Source organism: Oncorhynchus masou, unplaced genomic scaffold, assembly GCF_036934945.1.
Source record: "Oncorhynchus masou masou isolate Uvic2021 unplaced genomic scaffold, UVic_Omas_1.1 unplaced_scaffold_551, whole genome shotgun sequence".
NCBI classification, from domain to species: Eukaryota; Metazoa; Chordata; class Actinopteri; order Salmoniformes; family Salmonidae; genus Oncorhynchus; species Oncorhynchus masou.
This window is the reverse complement of record NW_027011926.1, coordinates 279,546-287,193: the sequence shown is the minus strand read 5'-3', so window position 1 is coordinate 287,193 and position 7,648 is coordinate 279,546. Positions and strand designations below refer to the sequence as shown.

At 44.1% G+C, this 7,648-nt stretch overlaps 1 pseudogene; it reads left to right on the top strand.

Moving 5' to 3' along the window:
* LOC135536056 (heat shock 70 kDa protein 14-like) overlaps positions 1–7,648 on the top strand; it is a 29,318-nt pseudogene continuing 21,670 nt past the window's right edge.

The window sequence follows — 7,648 nt, the reverse complement described above, 5'->3', positions numbered from 1 at the left end:
TTCAGCTTCGTAGTGATTTTTCAACAAGCATGGCGGCTATAGGAGTACATTTTGGCTACACATGTGCCTGTGTAGCTATTTTTAAGGTATTGTTTCTGCCTGTAGTAACGTTTTTGGTGGTGGGATTAGTCTCTGTTTTCAGTTATGAAGCGATATATTTAGGAGGTCCGGAAAGATCCGGTTAGACATGTTTGACAATGAGTTAGTTACCGGTAACGCTAGACAATGTTAGCATGGAGTGAATGAGTTGGCTACCGGTGTTAGCCATCTAGTAAACTAACGCTAAAATAATTTGCTTGGCTTTAGAGATGATTGTTTACCGGTCAAGCCAGGGTGGGAGGATTTTGACAGTATTGTGTTTTTCAGGATGGCCGAGCGGAGGTGGTCGCCAATGACGCCGGAGACCGAGTCACTCCTGCCGTGGTGGCTTACCGAGACACGGAACAGGTATCACACAACTCTAACATACGGTTTTAGTTACCTCAACTATTACATCTGCTAAATATTTGTATGGGACCAATACAATTTGGTCGGGATAAACAAAATAAACATTCGCGGAGGCGGTTTTGTCAGTCATCGAAGGAAGGAGTCTTCTGTAGGTTTTTGTTGCTCGGGTCTGAACATTAACAATGCGTCTCTTGCGGTAAGGGTTTTGCAATTACAAGGACCTTGTCTTTCATATCAGCGATAAATAATTCAGGTTAAGCTAATACACACCATGATAAGGTTAGTGCTCTCACACGGACATATCTCCATGTCCAACAGATGGAAGACTATAGACCTGTGCTAAATAACTATCGAGCATGCGCAGAACACCTGTGAAATCCCTGTCTTTTGCCAGGGTGCAGGTTTCAGGTGTTCACAGCGAAGGCGGTAGTCACTCTGAACGCTGTTCACAGCGAAGGCGGTAGTCACTCTGAACGCTGTTCACAGCGAAGGCGGTAGTCACTCTGAACGCTGTTCACGCTTTAATGTTCACAGCGATAGTCACTCTGAACGCTGTTCACAGCGGCGGTTCACTCTGGCTGTTCACAATTAAGTACAGCGAAGGCGGTAGTACTCTGTGTTCATTCTGAACGCTTTTAGTCAATGTTCAAAATGGTTCATGCTCTGATAGCTTTCACAGACATTCACCATTTTAAGACTGGTGTTTTACTTGTCCGAAAGCTCAAATCACTTATCTAACATGAATTATCTAACATAATTGGCCAAATAGGTAACTGAAATTGTATTATATAATGCAAGAAACCACTTTACAAATGAATTTCATTATTATTACCATACAAACATGTATTCTACCTTACACCTTCAAGCCTGTTTAGAAATCGGACAATGCCCCTTTAAGACAAAAGTAGCTCTTTACCAGACTAGCTTTTCAAAAATATAAATGCAACAATTTCAAAGATTTTACTGAGTTACAGTTCATATAAGGAAATAAATTCATTAGGCCCCAATCTATGGCTTTCACATGACTGGGAATACAGATATGCATCTGTTAAGTTACCTTGTTTTTAAAAGGGTAATGGGGTGGATCTACACCCCAGGAAGCACGAGGCAACGTCTTTTTTGGGGTCCTTTCCAAACACCTCTTTTGGTGGTGTTTTACAGGTGGTAGGCTTACCACAGATGGGCATTCATAAAATCATATTTCAGGGAACACTATAGACTACACCTCAGTAAGCATGGACAGGTAGTGATGTCTTTTCTTTTTTTGGTGTAGTCTGGACTTGCCTGTTCCATTGTTCCACAGAACCAATCATAATGTCTGGTTTTTGGTCCAGTGTGGACCAAATTTGAACCAATCACTGTCTTTGTTTGGTTCAGATTTTGTCCAGTATGGACCAGCATTGATTTGGCCAAAACATAGATGTCTATAAATTACATGTTTTCAACTTTCATTCAAGACCAAAAATGAGCCCCCCCCCCCCGATGTTGAAACATTTTTCAACGTCCTAGAAAATGTATTTTAAAGGTACGGAAAATGTCTTTTCACCTTTTAATTCGGAGCCTTAATTGAATCTAACTTCAACGCCTGGAAAATACTTATTTTACACGTCTTTTCAATGTAATTCTGCTTACTGGGCTTTTGCTGGGAGCGCGTTTTTGGGTCTCGCCTTGGTCGGCAATTGTGTTTGTCCGTAGCTTATGCCTATCTCAAATTTTGTGCACAAATGATGTTTACATCCCTGTTAGTGAGCTTTTTTTCAGTCTGTAATAAAACCTCTGGGGGAAAACTCATTCTGATTGGCTGGGCCTGGCCTCTCAGTGGTTGACTAATTTCCTTGTATGAACCATATCTCAGTAAAATTGTTGCATGTTACATTTTATATTTTTAAGTATAATTAATATGATTTACCTCAAACGATAGAGAAACCTGTTATTACTGTGGTGGTGTACAGAGCATGTAGGATCATATCTCCTGTCATGATGTCCTCCCTCTGTCATCTCACACTGTAACCCTCCCTTCACCTCCCTGTTCAATCCGTCTGTCGTCATGATGTCCTCCCTCTGTCATCTCACACTGTAACCCTCCCTTCACCTCCCTGTTCAATCCGTCTGTCGTCATGATGTCCTCTGTCATCTCACACTGTAACCCTCCCTTCACCTCCCTGTTCAATCCGTCTGTCGTCATGATGTCCTCCCTCTGTCATCTCACACTGTAACCCTCCCTTCACCTCCCTGTTCAATCCGTCTGTCGTCATGATGTCCTCCTCTGTCATCTCACACTGTAACCCTCCCTTCGCCTCCCTGTTCAATCCGTCTGTCGTCATGATGTCCTCTGTCATCTCACACTGTAACCCTCCCTTCGCCTCCCTGTTCAATCCGTCTGTCGTCATGATGTCCTCCCCTCTGTCATCTCACACTGTAACCCTCCCTTCACCTCCCTGTTCAATCCGTCTGTCGTCATGATGTCCTCCTGTCATCTCACACTGTAACCCTCCCTTCACCTCCCTGTTCAATCCGTCTGTCGTCATGATGTCCTCTGTCATCTCACACTGTAACCCTCCCTTCGCCTCCCTGTTCAATCCGTCTGTCGTCATGATGTCCTCTGTCATCTCACACTGTAACCTCCTTCGCCTCCCTGTTCAATCCGTCTGTCGTCATGATGTCCTCCCTCTGTCATCTCACACTGTAACCCTCCCTTCGCCTCCCTGTTCAATCCGTCTGTCGTCATGATGTCCTCCCTCTGTCATCTCACACTGTAACCCTCCCTTCGCCTCCCTGTTCAATCCGTCTGTCGTCATGATGTCCTCTGTCATCTCACACTGTAACCCTCCCTTCACCTCCCTGTTCAATCCGTCTGTCGTCATGGATGTCCTCCCTCTGTCATCTCACACTGTAACCCTCCTTCGCCTCCCTGTTCAATCCGTCTGTCGTCATGATGTCCTCCCTCTGTCATCTCACACTGTAACCCTCCCTTCGCCTCCCTGTTCAATCCGTCTGTCGTCATGATGTCCTCTGTCATCTCACACTGTAACCCTCCCTTCACCTCCCTGTTCAATCCGTCTGTCGTCATGATGTCCTCTGTCATCTCACACTGTAACCCTCCCTTCACCTCCCTGTTCAATCCGTCTGTCAGTCATGATGTCCTCTGTCATCTCACACTGTAACCCTCCCTTCACCTCCCTGTTCAATCCGTCTGTCGTCATGATGTCCTCTGTCATCTCACACTGTAACCCTCCCCTTCGCCTCCCTGTTCAATCCGTCTGTCGTCATGATGTCCTCTGTCATCTCACACTGTAACCCTCCCTTCGCCTCCCTGTTCAATCCGTCTGTCGTCATGATGTCCTCTGTCATCTCACACTGTAACCCTCCCTTCACCTCCCTGTTCAATCCCGTCTGTCCTATCCTCCATCTGCCTCCCTCTCATCGCCGCTCTCTGCAGATAGTAGGGATTGCGGCTAAGCAGGGTCGTGTCCGTTTGGCAGCCAACACTGTGGTTAAAGTCAAACAGGTGCTGGGGAGGAGGTGAGTGTCTGTATTACAGTTGAAGTCGGAAGTTTACAAACACTTAAGTTGGAGTCATTAAAACTAGTTTTTCAACCACTCCACAATTTTCTTGTTAACAAACTATAGTTTTGGCAAGTCGGTTAGGACATCTACTTTGTGCATTACAAGTCATTTTTCCAACACATGTTTACAGACAGATTCATTCACTGTATCACAATTCCAGTGGGTCAGAAGTTTACATTCACTAAGTTGACTGTGCCTTTAAACAGCTTGGAACATTCCAGAAATGATGGCTTTAGAAGCTTCTGATAGGCTAATTGACATCATTTGAGTCAATTGGAGGTTTACCTGTGGATGTATTTCAAGGCTGACCTTCAATCCTAAGTGCCTCTTTGTTGACATCATGGGAAAATCAAAACAAATCAGCCAAGACCTCAGAAAAAAATGTAGACCTCCACAAGTCTGGTTGATCCTTGGGAGCAATTTCCAAACGCCTGAAGGTACCGCGTTCATCTGTACAAACAATAGTACACAAGTATTAACACCACGGGGCCACGCAGCCGTCATACCGCTCAGGAAGGAGACGCGTTCGGTCTCCTAGAAAAAAGTGTAGATCAATCCCAGAACAACAGCAAAGGACCTTGTGATGATGCTGGGGGAAACGGGTACAAAAGTATATATCCACAGTAAAACAAGTCTTATATTGACATAACCTGAAAGGTCAGCAAGGAAGAAGCCACGGCTCCAATACCGCCATAAAAGCCAGACTACGGTTTGCAACGTCACATGGGGATAAAGATGGTACTTTTGGAGAAATGTCCTCTGGTCTGATGAAACAGAAATAGAACTGTTTGGCCATAATGACAATCGTTATGTTTGGAGGGAAACTGGGGAGGCCTGCAAGCCAAAGAATACCATCCCGAACGTGAAGCACAGGGGTGGCAGCATCATGTTGTGGGGGTGCTTTGGAGTAGATGGGACTGGTGCACTTCACAAAATAGGTATCATGAGGCAGGAAAATTATGTGGATTATTATATTGAAGCAACATCTCAAGACGTCAGTCAGGAAGTTAAAACTTGGTCGCAAATGGACAATGACTCCAAGCATACTTCCAAAGTTGTGCCAAATGGCTTAAGGGCAACAAAGTCAAGGTATTAGTGGCCATCACAAAGCCCTGACCTCAATCCTAAGGAAAATTTGTGGGCAGAACTGGAAAAAGCGCGTGTGAGCAAGGAAGCCTACAAACCTGACTCAGTTACAGTAGCTCTGTCAGGAGGAATGGGTCTACAAACCTGACTCGGTTACAGCAGCTCTGTCAGGAGGAATGGACCAAAATTCACCCAACTTATTGTGGGAAGCTTGTGGAAGTCTACCCGACACGTTTGACCCAAGTTAAACAATTTAAAAGGGCGATGCTGCCAAATACTAATTGAGTTGTATGTAAACTTCTGACCCACTGGGAATGTGCTGAAATTAAAGCTGAAATAAATCATTCTCTCTACTATTATTCTGACATTTCACATTCTTAAAATAAAGTAGTGATACTAACTGACCTAAGACAGGGAATTTTTACTAGGATTAAATGTCAGGAATAGTGAAACTGAGTTAAAATGTATTTGGCTAAAGTGTATGTTAGCTTCTGACTTCAACTGTATGTTCCCAATGTTCTAGAGAATGAACTCACCACATGTTGTGTTAGGGAGAATGAACTCATGTTGTTGGGTTAGGGAGAATGAACTCATGTTGTTGGGTTAGGGAGAATGAACTCATGTTGTTGGGTTAGGGAGAATGAACTCATGTTGTTGGGTTAGGGAGAATGAACTCATGTTGTTGGGTTAGGGAGAATGAACTCATGTTGTTGGGTTAGGGAGAATGAACTCATGTTGTTGGGTTAGGGAGAATGAACTCATGTTGTTGGGTTAGGGAGAATGAACTCACCTCATGTTGTTGGGTTAGGGAGAATGAACTCACCTCATGTTGTTGGGTTAGGGAGAATGAACTCATGTTGTTGGGTTAGGGAGAATGAACTCATGTTGTTGGGTTAGGGAGAATGAACTCACCACATGTTGTTGGGTTAGGGAGAATGAACTCATGTTGTTGGGTTAGGGAGAATGAACTCACCACATGTTGTTGGGTTAGGGAGAATGAACTCACCACATGTTGTTGGGTTAGGGAGAATGAACTCATGTTGTTGGGTTAGGGAGAATGAACTCATGTTGTTGGGTTAGGGAGAATGAACTCATGTTGTTGGGTTAGGGAGAATGAACTCATGTTGTTGGGTTAGGGAGAATGAACTCATGTTGTTGGGTTAGGGAGAATGAACTCATGTTGTTGGGTTAGGGAGAATGAACTCATGTTGTTGGGTTAGGGAGAATGAACTCATGTTGTTGGGTTAGGGAGAATGAACTCATGTTGTTGGGTTAGGAGAATGAACTCATGTTGTTGGGTTAGGGAGAATGAACTCATGTTGTTGGGTTAGGGAGAATGAACTCATGTTGTTGGGTTAGGGAGAATGAACTCATGTTGTTGGGTTAGGGAGAATGAACTCATGTTGTTGGGTTAGGGAGAATGAACTCATGTTGTTGGGTTAGGGAGAATGAACTCATGTTGTTGCTTCTTCCCTCTTTTCCTCTCCTCCTGTCGGCAGTTTTGAGGATCCTGAGGTGCAGACGCATAAAGCTGAGAGTAAATGTCCTGTGAGTTTTCAACCCTCTACCCCCTATTAGACTCTCAGTGATTAACCTGGTATACCTGGCTCTATTAGACTCTCAGTGATTAACCCTCTACCCCCTATTAGACTCTCAGTGATTAACCTGGTATACCTGGCTCTATTAGACTCTCAGTGATTAACCTTGTATACCTGGCTCTATTAGACTCTCAGTGATTAACCCTCTACCCCCTATTAGACTCAGTGATTAACCTGGTATACCTGGCTCTATTAGACTCTCAGTGATTAACCTGGTATACCTGGCTCTATTAGACTCTCAGTGATTAACCTGGTATACCTGGCTCTATTAGACTCTCAGTGATCAACCTGGTATACCTGGCTCTATTAGACTCTCAGTGATCAACCTGGTATACCTGGCTCTATTAGACTCTCAGTGATTAACCTGGTATACCTGGCTCTATTAGACTCTCAGTGATTAACCCTCTACCCCCTATTAGACTCTCAGTGATTAACCTGGTATACCTGGCTCTATTAGACTCTCAGTGATTAACCCTCTACCCCCTATTAGACTCTCAGTGATTAACCCTTTACCCTCTATTAGACTCTCAGTGATTAACCTGGTATACCTGGCTCTATTAGACTCTCAGTGATTAACCTGGTATACCTGGCTCTATTAGACTCTCAGTGATTAACCTGGTATACCTGGCTCTATTAGACTCTCAGTGATTAACCCTCTACCCCTATTAGACTCTCAGTGATTAACCTGGTATACCTGGCTCTATTAGACTCTCAGTGATTAACCTGGTATACCTGGCTCTATTAGACTCTCAGTGATTAACCTGGTATACCTGGCTCTATTAGACTCTCAGTGATTAACCCTCTACCCCCTATTAGACTCTCAGTGATTAACCTGGTATACCTGGCTCTATTAGACTCTCAGTGATTAACCTGGTATACCTGGCTCTATTAGACTCTCAGTGATTAACCTGGTATACCTGGCTCTATTAGACTCTCAGTCATTAACCCTC